Source organism: Mytilus edulis, chromosome 7 (assembly GCF_963676685.1).
Source record: "Mytilus edulis chromosome 7, xbMytEdul2.2, whole genome shotgun sequence".
Lineage (NCBI taxonomy): Eukaryota > Metazoa > Mollusca > Bivalvia > Mytilida > Mytilidae > Mytilus > Mytilus edulis.
Genome location: NC_092350.1, coordinates 74,208,534 through 74,226,466, shown reverse-complemented (window position 1 = coordinate 74,226,466; position 17,933 = coordinate 74,208,534). Strand labels below are relative to the sequence as shown.

The following is a 17,933-nucleotide window of genomic DNA, read 5'->3' as shown; positions in this document are numbered from 1 at the left end:
AGTATATTGGATTTAATCTGCACAGCTCGTGTGACCATTTAACCCGAACCCCTACGTCGTTCGGGTTAGTCAGGGTCACCCAAGCCGTCTGATTACAATAATTTTCCAAACGTTTATTGGAACCCAATAATTTGGCAGTATGTTGCAACCTGTAATGTAAAGCGTTACAGCCGATTGCATTGAGTGTGTAGGCAAAGGTAGTCTCCTTGGTTAGCTTGCTTGCATTATTAGGTTAGGTAAACTACCCTCCTTTAAGAGTAGACTAGTCCGACAGATAACCAATCAATCTGTCTGTATGACTAGGCTACTTCTACATGAGGGTAGTATACCTTATCTAATAATTACTTCACGGTTCAGCTAACAAACGGCTGTAATGAAAATGCGGAGTTTGTGAAACCAGGCTCAAGCAGTCAGTCGGTAGCAGCCAGTTTTCAAATATTTATATAAACACAAATGTTGCATAAGACTCAAACGTACTTCAAATGTTTTTATAAATATATAACCACTATATCATCCGTTTTTAATATATAATTAAGCAACCAAAGACAATATTCAATGAATTTTAAAATTTCATTTCTGGTTCATTAGTTATATAAAGGCAATACGATTCGCTTTCAATGTATTACAGAGCGTGCTTCACGCTTTACAATTTAAATTTTAAACACTTTTGTGGGTTTATAGAATCGTAAATAATTAAGATTTTTTTTTAAATAATGACAAAACTGCACTATTGTGTGAAATAGCTTTCAATATTCTCGGCATCCTGTCAAATAGTTCATGAAAAATAATAATTGTTCTGCCTTAGAAGAAAAGAAAGTTGCACTCGTGCATTAACTTTTTCTTTTTTGCCACACAAAACTGTTTTTGCAAAACATTCTACATCTGAACTAGTAGAATTCGCTTAATTATGATTTGACGAAAGGTTTATTTTTTGTATTCAAAGTATGGTGTGCAAGGAAATTATTTATTTACCGAGCTCCAAATTACAAAGTTTCACTTGTTTGTCAAAAGATATTGAAATACCTTATATCGCTTATTTGTCGCCTTGTTTCGTGTTTAATCCAAATGCAATAATACGCTACAAAAACATCCTCTTCAACGCTGATAGTCGAACACTTTTAGGATACTTATACGCACAAAGGTTTCGAAATTTCAATACACATAATATATATGAATTAATATGCAAATTAGAAACGTCAGTTTTACAGTTGTTATTTATGATTATAATAACATTTCTAGTCGTGATACTATTTAAAATACACAACAAAAACACGTGCCCAGAGTGCCAACTTAGATCAATAAGGTCATGGATAGGTAAACATACAGACAAGGCTATGTATCACATCGTTAAATCTAGTGGTAATTCGCATGCCGGATTCAAAACACATTTTAAGGATGTACTTAGGTGAGGTTAAGAAAAAATGAAGAAATTAAGAAATTAAAAAGGATACTATAAGCTGGTAGAGCATCAATAAGGATAAAGATAAGCTAAAAATATTGATAGGTCGTGGACTTCCATTTCGAGATATTTGAGATTTAAAATATGGCGGGAAAAGGCTGATTCGGACTTTTACCTTATATTTGCATTGGTATTATTTGGGTCTCAAAACAAAAGAAAAAAAATAAGAATCTTCTAAAATTTTGGTAAATGACCTTTCATGAACTATTTAGTCTTATATGAAAAAATAAATGGGTGTTATGGGGCAAAATATTTTACATTGTATTGTATGGAAAAACACCAAGGAGTCCGAACATTTGACACACATTTCAAAACCTCACCTAAGTACATCCTTAATTGTAGTATTCTGTTATTGTTTATAATGTTTATGTTGAAAAGAAAACAAGAGATACTTCTATGTAGAAGTATTGTATATATTTCACAGTGTAGTATTTTTATTTATGTAACATGTTTGAAAATTAAATTAGATAACACATTATGGTTCAAAAAAAATTAATAAATGTATGTAGTCTCAATGTAAATGGTATAAACAATAGGAATAAAAGAGAGAGGGTTATCGCATGGTTAAAAGCTCATAAATGTGACATTGCCTTTTTGCAAGAAAGTCAAACGCATTTTGACGAAAAATTAATTAAAGAAATGTCGATACACAATGATACAGAAAGATTTTAATATATTCTGTAGTCATGGCACGACAGCTAGTAGGGGTCGCTATTTTAATTAGGAGTAGTTTAAATGTTACTGTTATTAATGAAAATCGAGACGCTGACGGGAGAGAAATTCTGCTCAATATACAAATTGACGAAACAATATTTACGTTGGTATGTATATGTTACAGTAAATAGGTGAAATTAGGAATTACATGTAATTACTAAACATTTCAGTAAATACCTGTAATTACTAGCAAATTTAGTAATTACATGTATTTACTAGTTGTTTCAGTGATTACTGGTAATTACTGATTTTTTTTGTCATTTTTACAGCTATTTACTAACTTGATGTTTTTGTTTTAAAATTAAAAACATAACTCAAGATACCAAATAAGAAAGTAAAGGGGTAGGGATTTTAAGTGAGCTTACTTGAGGATGTAGGAATATAAAGCACATCTAAAGTGCATACTCTTTAGTGATTGTGAATTGAAACTGGAAAACGGTTGTTTTATAAGTCTTGAATTTCCGTAAATATATGCATGCAAGACAATGATATCAATCCAAAATTGATTTTCATAATTTTTTTTAAACTCAAATCTCAATCATGCACTGTGGTTTAAAACTTTACAATAACTTTCTCTAAATATCTTGGATTTCTATCAAACTTGGACAGAAGCTAAATGTTTATGATCATAAGATAATATCCGAAAGTAAAGATTGTAAAAAAAATCCTTTTTTCCTATATTACTCATAAACATGATAAATGGACTATTTTTTTCCCAGTTAACATTACATACACTCTGCAGTTAAAGTTTTTAAAACATTAGATTTTATAAACCATCCTGGATTTTTTACCCAATTTTGACAGAAGCTTCTTATGGTACTAGTCAAAAGATAGTACATGTATCTGGAGGAAAATTTTAATATTTTTTCCTCATTTTTGTTGAGCCTGGGATTAACAGCAAAAGTAGATGAGACTATTTGTTCTGCAAAACCCATACAATTTTTAAAGCTTAATACATCGATAACCCATCTTCAGCTAGGGGTTGAATTGAAGGTTACATGAATACGTATTCAATGAAGTCAGGCCAAATATTCACTCGCAAGTGCACAACTCATCAACCTTGTTTCTCAGCTAATTTAACAAAATAGAACTAGATTAGCTACTAACAGTGAATTATAATTTCACTATATCATTTTTATTAATGATTTAACAAAAAAAAAATATATTTTTTTATATCTCGAAGCTAATGCACATAACAGTTCATTCCAGTTCTTAACCTTCACAATGTTATCTGATCTATATAAGTTAATAAGTCTAAATATTCTTCAAACTCAAATATTTTTTTTTAAAGTTAAAACATAATGCTTTGGGAGAATTTTCCATTTCTGATTTCCATGTCTGCTGATATTGGTCAAAAATTATCTGTATAATGCTCAACTTCAACCATTTTGGATTAAAACTAAAGTTACTCTGATTCAACCAAATATTTGAAAGTCCATATTTATTCATGATATTTTGAATACAAATCAACCATTCAATATTTTAAGAGTACTAACTGATCTTCTAGTTAGTATAACCATAACTTTTGATCATCTTACAATAATACAACATTGTTTTAGCAGTCAGTAAATAGGTGTAAAAACTCATTTTAAAATTAGTAATTACTGGTAATAACTGGGCCGTTTCAGGAATTACTTGTATTAACTAAGTGCATCGGGAATTACCTGTAATTCCTAAATTTTAGTAATTACATGTAATTCCTAATTTCACCTATTTACTGTAACATATATATGCACCAAATTATAAAGCATCTAGAAATACGTTTTTTAAAAAGGTAAGTGATAATATAAAAGAATTTGGTATCGGTATACCGATTATTGGGGGAGATTTCAATGATACTTTACATGTTATAGATAGAAAAACAACACGACCAAATAGCCAAATTTCAAAACCAGTAAATAGTTTGAAATTAATGTTAAAATCAAACAAACTAATCGATATCTGGAGATGTTTGAATCCAAACGTTGAACAATATACATGGCGGAGGAGAGATAAAACTCAGGCAAGTAGAATAGCCACGATACTAATTGGCTCAGATTTTTTAAGTCATTAGTAGAAAATTGTAAAATTAAACCAGCTGTATTTAATTCTACTGATCATCTAAGCGTTAACTTTTCTTAAGTATTAGGACTGGCAGTGTGTCAGAAAGAGGTAAGGGATATTGGAAGATTAACAACTCTTTTTTAAAAGAGGAAAAATACAAAGAGATAATGAGTAATCTTATTCATAAATATACTAATGGAAATAATAATATCGATTGTCAATTATTGTGGGACGTTTTAAAAGTAGAAATAAGGGAGGTAAGCATAGCATATTGTAAGAATAAAGCAAAGGCAAACAGAGAATTAAATCGGGAACTACAAAAAAAACCTGGAAGAGAGAAATAAGTTAAGAGATGCATTACCACAGGAGGATGCATATTTAGATGAAGAAATAAAAGATTTAGAACTAAAAATAGGTAAGATATACGAACAGAAAGCTAGAGGCGCACAGGTTAGGACAAGGGAGAAATGGGTTGAATATGGGGGGGGGGGGGGGGATAATGCATATTTTTTAGGTTAAGAAAAACAAAGACAGGTAAAAAAGTCGATAAATAAACTAAGTGACGAGAATGGTAATATAACAACAGACCAGGCCGATTTATTAACAAAAATTAAACAATACTATGAAAAACTACAGATCTAAATGTAAAAAAAAAAAGATTTAGTCGAAAATTATATTTGTGAAACTGAATTAGAAAATAATTCAAATAATGACAATCAGTTTGTGACGGAGAAGTAACAATCGAAGAATGTACTTCAGCTATTAATACAATGAAATTAAATAAAGCAACAGGGCTAGATGGTCTAACAGTTGAATTTTATCAGATGTGTTGGGAAAAAATAAGATATTTTCTAGTCAAGGTTTTAAACACTGGTAATGAAAAAGGAAGTCTATTGCACTCACAACGTACTAGTATTTTGACATTATTGTTCAAAAAGGGGGATCATTTTCATAACTCAAGAGGAATAAGGCAGGGGTGTCCCTTATCAGCTCTTCTTTTCGTTTTATCCGTGGAGATCATGGCTTAAAGACTTCGAAAAAACAGAGATATCAAAGGGTTCGTAGTTAAACTAGATAATAAAAATCATAGCATTAAAATTTCACAATTAGCTGATGATACTACTTTATTTCTCAGTAATAAGAAAAAAATCAAAGCTGCTATGAATGAAATAGAAATTTTGGATCATTTTCTGGGTTAACTTTGAATAAAAATAAAACAGAGGGTATATGAATAGGAACACGGAAAAATAGTAAAGATAAGGTAGCTGGGATTAATTGGACAAACAAACCAGTCATAGCATTGGGAGAATAGTTTGGTCATAACAGAGAAGAATGTGAAAAATTAAACTGGGAGAATAAAATTGAGAAAATGAATAAACTATTTCCTTTATGGGGGAAACGTAATTTAACTTTAATCGGGAAAATTCTTATTATAAAAACATTAGTTTTACCACTTTTTACATTTTTGGCAAGTGCCTGTACAGTTCCGGAGAAATTCAGAAAAGAAATAGAAAGTAAATGTTATAAATACATCTGGGATGGTAAACCAGATAAAGTTAAAAGAAATACCATAATAAAGTCAAACGAAGAAGGGGGGTTACAAATGATCGACATACAAAGTTATTTTATGTCTCTAAAAGCATCTTGGGTAAGTAAACTCATTAGTAATGATATTTCAAACTGGAAGTTGATTCCATTAAAATATCCCAGCGTGGTTGCTATTAATTGGTTAATTTTTAAGATGAATTTTGAAAAGAAGAAAATTCTGGAATATATCAAACATATCCCTGAATTTTATAGAGAAGTATTTAAATGTTGGGTAATATCAGGCGGTGGACAAACAAAAAAACTACCAACTTCACAGAAGTAGGGAAACAGGTAATTTGGGGGAACAAACAGATTAATTTTAAAAATAAAACTATTATTTTTGAAAATTTGATTAAGAGTAACTTGATATTTGTCAATGATATTATATCGACACTGGTAATATATCTCAACATTTTATTCTGGATAAATTAGAATGCAAGATTAATTGGATTGCAGAAATAAATATTTTAAAAAAAAAACCATTCCAAAAGACTGGCTTCAGATGTTACAGTCTGAAAGTTCTATTAAAAGTATTGTAAATATTCCTAGACAGAAACTAATCTGGAAAAGTAATTACATTGAGGCTTCAAATTTTTCAACAAATATATTATATAAGTCAATTTGTAAAGATAAAACTGAACCATCAATTGGTGTTAGCAAATGGATGCGTATTTTACAAATTAATGAGAACCTTAGTATTAACCAACTATATGTTTTCATGTTTCATTATTTAGAAGAAAATAAGTTAAAAATATATAGATGGAAACTTTTACAATTCATATTACCAACAAAACAATCATTGTTTAAATGGGAACAGACGAATGACAATCTATGTAATGTATGTAACGAAGAAGAAGATTATAACCACTTTCTTATTTATTGTCGATTTTTAGAAAAATTTTGGAAAAGTATTCATTAGTTAATAATAAAATCAAATTTAAATTTTAGAGTATCATTAAAGCAATTAGTCTTTGAATATAAAATGTTTGACAAAAATTATTTTGGTCTAAATTATTTCCTAACAATCTTAGGTTTTTTCATATACAAATCATATTATGTATCTAATCCGAAATTGACAAAGGTAAATGTTTATCAAATTTTTGTTCGAGAATACATAAAAAAAATACAACGAAAACAGAACAATGAAACTTAATTCATTACTAAAGTCACTAAAAAGAAGCATAGACGATTGATAGAATAAAACATAATGTATTAAAATGTTGTATAATTGTATTTCAAGAAATTTATACATATTATTATAATATATACATATATACCAGCAGCTGATTGCTAACCTGGGCAATCGGTGGAATATTACAGGATGCATCAAGAAAAGCTTGGTTTCTTGGTGTAACAATGTAACAAGCATATTTGATAAATAAATATATAATGTTGTTAAAAAAGAAAAGAAAAAAAAAGTAAATTATTTATTAGCTTAAAAAAGATTAATCCGTGCTATACATTAATTTGTAATTTTGATCAAGTAGGCCATAGATCTCTAGCTTACGTTTTCACCTAGTGCAGATACAAGTATTGCCGCAGAACAATTTTTTATTAACTGTAACGGTTGGTTGGGTAGGGTATCCAACCTCAACTTGAGACCTACTTTAGAAAAAAACAATAAGCAGAACAACACCCTGTATTTTTTCTACTGTAGACCTCAGCTACCTACCTTCCCTTTGCACCTAGTGCGGACAAATTTTATTACATTTTCGGTAAGGGTGGGGTTGGGTGTCCGACCCCAACTTTGGACCTATCTTTTTAAAAAAAAAAGAAGCCGAAGAGAAACCTTGATTTTTTTCTCCAGTAGACATCAGCTATCCGACCCTAACTTTGGACCTATCTTTTAAAAAAAAATAAGCCAAAGAGCAACCTTGATTTTTTTTCTCCAGTAGACATCAGCTATCCGACCCCCTTTACACATTGTGCGGACAAACGTATTGCCGTAGAAATTTTGTTCATTAACTTTTCTGTAATGATGGGGTAGGGTGGGTAGCTGAGGTCAACTTAAAAAAAAAATACAGGGACTCCAATGTGGTTTTATGCAGAACAATTACCGGAAATCTATGGTAGTTTGCAAAATAATAGTCTTTTTTATAATGTGATATGTAATATGTTGTCAAATAATGAAAGCTCGCATCTTAATTAATAGACATAGAAATAAAGAGAAACCGTATGATAACCAATAAAAATCTCCCAGAGACAAACTAACGTCCATTAAGGCAACTAGTATGATGGTCTGGATTCGGGGTTCTTAATTTCTGTATTCTTTGATATTTTAGGCCATATTTCTCTATTCTTTATACTTTTTGCCAATTATCCTCTTCTCTCTATCTTTTATAACACCAATATTCTCGCTATTTTATTTATTTCTTGGTCCATTATTTATATTTTTTGTCCTCTATTCTCAATTCCATAATCCCCCATCAACGCCCTAGCTCTAGTTAAAGTCACCATATAGCCTTCACAAATAAGCAAAACTTATACCGAATAGGCTCTGAATGGCAAAATAATTGAATGCTTATCCCAGTTTGAATTGTGAAATTGCGGAAATTTGTTTTTTAATCTATTGATCAAGCAAAATTGTTCGTAAAATACTGGCAGATGGACCTTGGTCATCAATTCTAATAATCTTAGATCAACCTTTCTAAACTTAAAAGTAAAGTTCACGCACCCTTATTGTTCAGATTGTTAAAGATTTTTGCATTCGTCGACATTTTCTTCGATTAAATTAGTATTGATCTGACAACCGCTGTGCATGTAGACTTAAAGACCGGGCTAGTTTTTTTGTCAATTTTAATAGTAGTTACCTCCCTTGTTAGTGTGATGTTGTCATCAATCTATTTATTTGTGCCATCTTTATATAATATTATATTTGTAGTATATTAAGTATTGTCTTCTATTCGATATTGATACGTTCTGAATAGTGCTGTGGCTGTTCTGGACGATCTGTGACTGGATGAAAGTACCCGTTGGGTACCAGGAATTATGATTGTAAACAATGCTGAATAAACAAGTCTTCTCAAATGTATTTCGTTAAATCGGCCTGATACATATAAAACATGAGCCATCAACACTACAATTGGCGACGAGGATAAAGAAGAAACATTGAACTTTAATGTGGTAAGCAGATTTTTGTAAAATGGCAGTTAAAATCGATTTAAATCCAGTTGGAAATTTCGATGTCAGTGGAGATAGACTCGGACAATCATGGACTCGGTGTCTGAGAAGCTTTGAACTTTATGCAACAGGAAAAGGTGTAGACGACAAAAAACAAAAGAAAGCATTATTATTGCACTGTGCAGGACTCGATGTACAGGATATATACTTCACATTAACGGAGGAAGAGGGTGACGACGATTTTGATAAAACGATTAAAACATTGAAGAAACATTTTGATGCCAAGGTAAATTTTTCAGTAGAACGTTATAATTTAAGAAGTATCAAACAAAATGACACAACAATAGATCAATACATCACAAGATTGAAACAACAAGTAGTATTGTGTGATCATGCAGACCCCGACGCACAAGTAAGGGACCAGGTCATAGAAAAATGTCGTTCTAATAAATTACGTACTCGACTTCTTGAAAAGGGACCCGGTTTGACTTTAGATGATGCAAGAACTATTGCAAGAACTTTAGAAATGGCTGAAAAGCATTCTCGCGAAATGGAGGGTGCAACTGGTTATGGCAACAACCCATCAAGTACTCACGGAAGTGTCAATAGAGTCAATCAAAGAAAACCAACACAATATGGACAGAACAAAACGAAAACAAAATCAGGATTAAAATGTTATCGGTGTGGGAGAGAAGGACACTTCGGTAAAGATCCATCTTGCCCGGCACAAGGAAAAACATGCAATAAATGGGGGAAAAGTAGTCATTTTGGAACTGTGTGTAAAACGAAACAAGGAGGGCAACAAAATCAAAGAAGATATGGTAAGTATGGTCATAAAAGTGCAAAAGGTATTGTCAACTATGTGGAATCAGATGATAATGAATATGCATTTATTGTGAAAAACCAAAGTGATAAAAATGATGCATTTATTGTGAAAAATCAAAGTGATAAAAATGATGATATTGAAATTAATGCTGGTGGCATAAATATAAAATGTGTAATTGATAGCGGTGCATCAGTAAATATCATTTCAAGTGCATTGCGGGAAAAATTGAAAATTCAAAAAAATGTGTGTAAATCTGAAAAATCAGAAAAGAAATTATATGCTTATGGTAGTGAAACACCACTAGAGGTGTTAGGAAAATTCACATGTGAAATACATATCAAAGGTCAATCTGAAAGTGTAGAAGGTGCATTTTATGTTGTAAAAGGAAATAGTGTATCTTTGCTAGGTAAAGCAACAGCTATACAATTAGGTGTTTTGAAATTAGGAATTAAAAACCGAATATATTCAATAAATGATATTAGAGAAAATATAGTGATTGCTTTAAAGGAGTAGGCAAATTGGAAAATTTTAAATTAAAGTTACACATAAATTCAAAAGTTGAGCCAGTTGCACAAAGAATGTATAGGATACCGTACACATTGAGGGAAAAAGTGGATAAAAAACTTGATGAATTAGAATCACAAGACATCATTGAGAGAGTAAATGACCAGACACCGTGGGTCAGTCCAGTTATTGTAGTTCATAAACCTAATGGCGATATAAGGCTATGTGTTGACATGAGAGCAGCAAACAAGGCCATAGTACGCGAACGGCACCCCATACCAATTGTGGACGAAATATTGTACAAAATGAATGGCGGAGAATGGTTTAGTAAAATGGATTTGAGATATGGATTTCATCAATTGGAGCTTGAAGAAGGTTCGCGTGAGATAACGACTTTTGTCACACACAGGGGACTTTACCGTTATAAACGTTTAATGTTCGGGATAAATGCCGCACCTGAGAAATACCAACAAGTTATATCTCAAGTATTTCATGATATTGAAGGTGTCCAGAACATTTCAGATGACATTGTTGTATTTGGTCGCACAAAAGAAGAACATGACGAAAGACTTAACCTAATTTTAGACAGAATCCGTCAGAAAAAGTTAACTCTAAATGGTGACAAATGTGAATTCACTATGGATAAAATAACATTTATGGGTCATATCTTATCAAGAAATGGAATAGGACCGACACAAGAAAGAGTAAAGGATATGCTGAACGCAACAGAGCCGACAAATGGATCGGAAGTTAAGAGCTTTTTAGGCTTAGTTAACTATAGTGCAAGGTACATACCTAATCTTGCAACCATATCTGAACCACTTAGAAAATTGACAAAGAAGAATGAGACTTTCCGATGGGGAAAAGAGCAACAAGAAAGTTTTGAAAAACTAAAATATTCACTCAGTGAAGGAGAAACTCTAGAATATTATAGACTAGATGCAGATAAAACTCAACTTATTACAGACGCAAGCAATGTGGGTCTTGGTGCTGTGTTAGTGCAAGAAAATAAAGGAATGTCACGAGTTATAAGTTATGCTAGTAGGGCGCTGTCGGAAACAGAAAAGAAATACTGAACAACAGAAAAAGAAGGATTAGCCGTGGTTTGGGCTTTTGAAAAGTTTCACTTGTATTTATACGGAATAGATTTTGAAATTATTACAGACCACAAAGCGTTAGAAAGTTTATATAACACAAAGTGTTTGAAAATTACTCAAAATGCAAGAATCCAACGATGGATGCTGAAACTTATGTTGTATAATTATCAAATAAAATATTTACCTGGAAAACAAAATATTGCAGATGCGCTGTCACGACTGGTGGCAATTAACAAAACTGAATTCAAAGAAAGGAATGTCGCTGAAGAATTTGTTAGATTTTGTGCACAGGAAGGGACACCTAAAGCGTTAACAACAAAAGAGATTGAAAAGGAAGCAAAAGTGGACACAGAATTATCAGAAGTTAGAAATAGTCTCCAACAAGCTAAATGGAACCAGTCTGTTATGAGTGCTTATTACCCTGTAAAGAACGAAATGAGTGTAATAGGATATTTAGTAATGCGTGGAAGAAGAATTATAATTCCCAAAACACTACAAGCTAAATGCGTACAATTAGCTCATGAAGGACACTTAGAAATTGTAGGAACTATTCAGATGCTAAGAAGTAAGGTCTGGTGGCCGAACATGGATAAAGATGTAGAGAAATATGTTAAATCATGTCATGGCTGTCAGATAACATCTCAATTGTCACATCCAGAACCGCTGGAACCGATAAAGTTGCCTACAGGACCGTGGCAATACTTGGCTATTGATTTGCTAGGGCCACTACCATCTGGACATTTTGTGTTTGTTGTAATATATTATTACAGTCGCTATTATGAGATTGACATTACAAAAGACACTTCAAGCGAGAAAATGATAGATTCGCTTGAAAACATGTTTTTGCGTCATGGTTTACCACTATCTATCCGTTCTGACAATGGACCGGAATTTACGTCAAAACTATGTAAGCGATACTTGGAGGATATTGATGTGAAACATGTTAGAAACACACCATTATACCCAGCCGCGAACGGTGAAGTGGAACGTCAGAATAGATCTTTAATGAAAAGGATAAGGATCGCATAGGCAGATGCAATGCACTGGAAACGAGAACTGAGAAAGTATATAATGGAATTTAAGTTAATAGACTTAAATTCAGTTATCGCCGGGGCCACTCACGGATTGTGTTTCATGTTTTAGATTTACCCAACATGTGTGACGATATATTCTGTGACGTCATTTAGTCCTTTTTAGAATTTCATCGCAGCACGCAAGCTGTTTAAATTTTGTAAGCGGGCATATTTGTCGCATGTTAAAAAGTTAACTCAGAATATATAATGAAACTATAAGGATCCAACATATTTTTAATAAACTTGTAGTGGTATTGACACAGGTACATGTAGTTCTAGAGTGGGTCTTTTCCAATGAGATGAAGAACATGATCAGATGGAGTGTGAGATTCATCATTCTTAAGTAAGGATTGTCTCAATTTAGACCAATGCAAACATGGACTGGTGCTGCTAAAGAAATTTACAACTATTTATTGCCGTTATAATAAGCTGTCGGGTTGCTACATAAAATATTATGATTTTCGATCAGACCAGAACATTTTCAACTAGATGTTTTTCACTTGTCACCCTTAACCTGCTTATGAAATGAATTCTTAACATCTTTATATTATTTGTTGATATACTATATTTTATGATATACAAATACAATCAAATATCTTGTGGTTTGCTGTAGTTTTGGTAAGTATATTTATCTGTGTAGGTAAAATTTGTTGTTCACAAACCTTCATCTAGATTATTTAACATATATTATGTACCAGTTGTACTTTAAATAAAAATATCTATTTATCTATCTAGACATTTATCATATATATGGACCAAGTTGTGCGTTAAATAAAATAGCTATCTATCTACCTAGATTATTTAATATATATGTGTACCAAGTTGTACGTTAAATAATATCTATCTATCTATCTAGATTATTTAATATATATATATATTTATATATTTACCAAGTTGTACGTTAAATAAAAATATATATCTATCTACCTATCTGTAGTTATCTCATATCTGCTTCACAGCTTTGCAGCGAACCGCCCTTTTTATGGCGGTTGACAGAGTCTCTGTTTTCCTGGGTCAATGTGGCAGAATTCGCTGCATAGAATCTTAATGTTAACTATGAAATTTTAGGTTTTTGAATAATACAGACTACACTTGTGTATCCCACGGTGTTTTCTAAATTTAAAGCACCAGTGTATCCCACGGATCATCTTTACATTTTCATATATATCTATCTTCACATCTATCTAATTACCTGGTTACCATATTATCTTCGGGTAACCGACCATAGATCTATCTACATATACATGGTCTATGGTCTATCTATCTATATATATGTATTATATATTGTATGAATCTATCATATTATGAATAAAAGCTGTGGCCAGATATCGCCAAACCATATATGTATTTTGTTTTAATGGCACCATCTGAGATAATGGAATTTAAGTTAATAGACTTAAATTCAGTTATCGCCGGGCCACTCACGGATTGTGTTTCATGTTTTAGATTTAATCAACATGTGTGACGATATATTCTGTGACGTCATTTAGTCCTTTTTAGAATTTCATCGCAGCACGCAAGCTGATTAAATTTTGTTAGCGGTAAACTTGAAAACCCGCCCTCCCACTCCTTTTTATTGAACAAGATACTGCTCTTTTGTATTTATTTTTCAGGTTTCTGTCGGTGATAGTGGTGATACAGATTTGACTGATGATGTTAACTCGTTTGCTGTTGAGAAAAGTGACTTTTATTTGAACTTTGAGCATCATAAATATATTCCCGTAAATGGCAGAATTCGCTGCATAGAATCGTAATGTTAACTATGAAAATTTAGGTTTTTGGATAATACAGACTACACTTGTGTATCCCACGGTGTTTTCTAAATTTAAAGCACCAGTGTATCCCACGGTGCATCTTTACATGTTCATATATATCTATCTTCACATATATCTATCTACCTGGTTGCCATATTATCTTCGGGTAATCGACCATAGATCTATCTAGATATACATGGTCTATGGTCTATCTATCTATATATATATAGACGAATTAATAACAACATTTTCGTATTATAACATCTTATATCAGTACCGTTGTGCAAATCTTTAGACTGATATATTTTTTTCCTTATCTGCATAGTATCGCCTATTCTAGACGATCCGGTACATAGTAAATTTGCTGGTTGGTCGTTTTTATAGACTTTTATATATATATATAATATATATTGTATGAATCTATCATATTATGAATAAAAGCTGTGGCCAGATATCGCCAAACCATATATGTATTTTGTTTTAATGGCACCATCTGAGATAATGGCCTACAGGACAAAACCGCATAGTGTGACTGGAGTTTCACCGTCGGAACTCTTATTCAAACGTAAGATAAGGACAAAGTTACCCGAAATACATTGCGAAGAAGATGTCACGACACTTGACGAAGAAGTGAAAGACAGAGACATGTACGCGAAACAAAAGAACAAGATGTACATTGACGAGAAAAGAAACGCGCATGAAAGTGACTTGAAAACTGGAGACAATGTTTTAGTTGAACAACAATATACGAACAAAATGACAACTCCATTTATTTCAACACCTTACAAACTTGGTGAGAAAATTGGTAATCAATGTGTTGTACAATCACCCGAAGGTGCACAATACCGTCGAAACACGACACATGTAAAGAAATACACCGATCGAACTTTTTCAAGTGAAAAGGACAATGACTGTGTTATGTTAGATGATCCGATTGAAACACCCAAACCGATTTCAGACGAAGCTGGTGATGTAACAAGACGTCCAGTGAGAGAGAGAAAAATGCCATCAAAATTTAATGACGATATTGTTTCATAATTTAGTTACATGTAGGATAGTAGGATTTGATATAGACAGTTAAAGTTTTAGATCAGTAGGATTTGATATAGACAGTTAAGGTTTTAGATTAGTTTTGAAAAGATAATAATTCTAATAAGAATTTTCATTTTTGATTTTTGATATTTTTGAAAGTAGTTATTCTAGTCAAAGATAAAGAATATTCAGTCAGTTTTATTTTCTAGTCAGTTAATAGTTACATCAACACTACAATATTGTGCAATTTAAATTTGTGGTTCGTTTTATGTTTAAATATAATAATGTATTCTTTATCAAAGATATAAACAAGGTAATTTGAAAGTCTTTGATTACTTTAGTTTAATTCAGAAGTCATGCGGTCTATTTTGTCTACATTATGTTGAAAGAACACCGCGGTGTTTACATTGGCAATATAGTTACTATTAATGTCTGTGAAACAAGAAAGGAAAACATTTTACATTACAAATCGAGATATAATTAAAATTAAATACAAAACTCTTCTTTAGTAAAATCAAAAACGAAAAACGAAAACACTCTCGTTTTCCGTTTTTGTTTAAGAGAAATCAAAAACGAAAACACTTTTGTTTTTCATTTTGGTTTTCGAGAAATCAAAAACGAAAAATGAAAGTACTTCCTTTTTTTGTTTTTTGTTTTTGATATTTCAAAATGAAAAACGAATGGACGCAAATATACACGGACCTATCAAATTATGGTTATAGGTTTCATTGGCATTCTGAAAATAAATAAAATATTCACATCCAATGAGTCACTAAACTGCAAATCAAAAAGGAGGATTAAATATTTAAATTTTAATTAAAAATATACAAACATGGAGTAACTCAGACGTTGCTGGTTGATGACGTCTGTCAAATATTTTATGTATCTTCTTGTATCATATTTGAATGTGAATTTATGTGGTTAAAACAAAATAAAATTTACTCCAGAGATAACTTGTATGTATAAACAAGCAACTTTCATGACTTTTCTAGGAAGAATCTGCTAAATTCATAATCCAGTCAATCTAGCATAAATTTGACCCTAACAAAAAGTAATTGCCACAGAAGATTTAAAAGTTTTAATCTTTAGCATTATACCCCAAATATATATATACACAGAAAAAAGTCCCATAAAATCTAACTTGAGGAAGATTGATTGGTGCTTGGAAGCACCACAGAGAGAATGGCCTGGCGCTTATAGGCACCACCAAGTCGCCACAGAGAGATTGATTGGTGCTTGGAAGCACCACAGAGAGAATGGCCTGGCGCTTATAGGCACCACCAAATCGCCACAGAGAGATTGATTGGTGCTTCGAAGCACCACAGAGATAATGGCCTGGCGCTTATAGGCACCACCAAGTCGCCACAGAGAGATTGATTGGTGCTTGGAAGCCCCACAGAGAGAATGGCCTGGCGCTTATAGGCACCACCAAGTCGCCACAGAGAGATTGATTGGTGCTTGGAAGCACCACAGAGAGAATGGCCTGACGCTTATAGGCACCACCAAGTCGCCACAGAGAGATTGATTAGTGCTTGGAAGCACCACAGCGAGAATGGCCTGGCGCTTATAGGCACCACCAAGTCGCCACAGAGAGATTGATTGGTGCTTGGAAGCACCAAAGAGAGAATGGCCTGGCGCTTATAAACACCAGAGACAAATGAACGTGGCCGGCCTATATAGCGGGTTACCACGGGTGTTGACCGCGGGTAGGTACGTGGTCGACCTGCTAGCGGGCTACCACGGGTCTCGACCGCAGGTAGGTACATGGACGGCCTGCCAGCGGGCTACCACGGGTATCGACGGCGGGGAAGGTACGTGGTTGACCTGATAGCGGGCACCACGGGTAAATGTACGCGGACGGCCTTCTAGTGGGCTGCCGCGGGTAAAGGGACGTGGTCGACCTTCAACGGGCTACCGCGGGTAAGGTGCGAGGACGGCCTGATAGCGGGCTGCCGCGGGTAAAGGGACGTGGTCGACCTTCAGCGGGCTACCGCGGGTCTCGACCGCGGGTAAGGTACGAGGACGGCCTGATAGCGGGCTGCCGCGGGTAAAGGGATGTGGACGGCCTGCGGTAGCCCGCTATCAGGCCGTTCACGTACCTGTACCCGCGGTAATCCGCTATCAGGCCGTCCACGTACCTCATCCGCGGTCGAGACCCGACCCGCGGTAGCCCGCTGATAGGCCGGCCAGGTACCTTTCACCCGCGGTAGCCCGCTATTAGGCCGTCCACGTGTGTGCGGCGGTACGTACGAGACCGACCCATCCATCGATGACTTCCGTTACCTATGTCGGACATAAGCGAGACGTAAGCATAGAATGTAGATAATTATATGCCGATGTCGGACATAAGCGAGACGTAAGCAAGCAGAATGCCTGACAATCGGACATTAGCTCGGACATTCGTAGACATAAGCGTGACCGAACGGGCACAAGCATAAAATAGGACATAAGCACACGAGGTAAGGTGAATGTCGAAGGTATAGGTAGGTAGGTAGGTATGTATGTGAAAAGGTGTTATTATCATGCTACTAACATAATATTTGGTACCAACCTTTGATATATACTACTGTTGGATATATGATATAGATAAGATGTCTTCAAAAACCCTACTTCCGGTAAAATCTAACATGGCGGATATAGTACTAGAATATTATTTTTTTTTAGGGAGGGTAATTGAAATGTGTTTTAATCTAATGCTACTATCATTACATTGGGCAGGAACCT

At 33.6% G+C, this 17,933-nt stretch overlaps 1 protein-coding gene across 2 annotated transcripts in view; it reads right to left on the bottom strand.

Moving 5' to 3' along the window:
* The window catches only part of LOC139482187 (2-oxo-4-hydroxy-4-carboxy-5-ureidoimidazoline decarboxylase-like), a 99,132-nt gene that overhangs the window by 8,378 nt on the left and 72,821 nt on the right, over positions 1 to 17,933 (bottom strand). The window contains exon 1 of one of the 2 annotated variants that reach the window (XM_071265887.1): positions 1,024 to 1,222. The exons of the other annotated variant lie outside the window; for it this stretch is intronic. The gene's annotated coding sequence lies outside the window, so the exon portion shown is untranslated. Of the gene's footprint in view, positions 1 to 1,023; positions 1,223 to 17,933 lie in introns of those variants that run through there. 2 annotated transcript variants of the gene reach the window in all.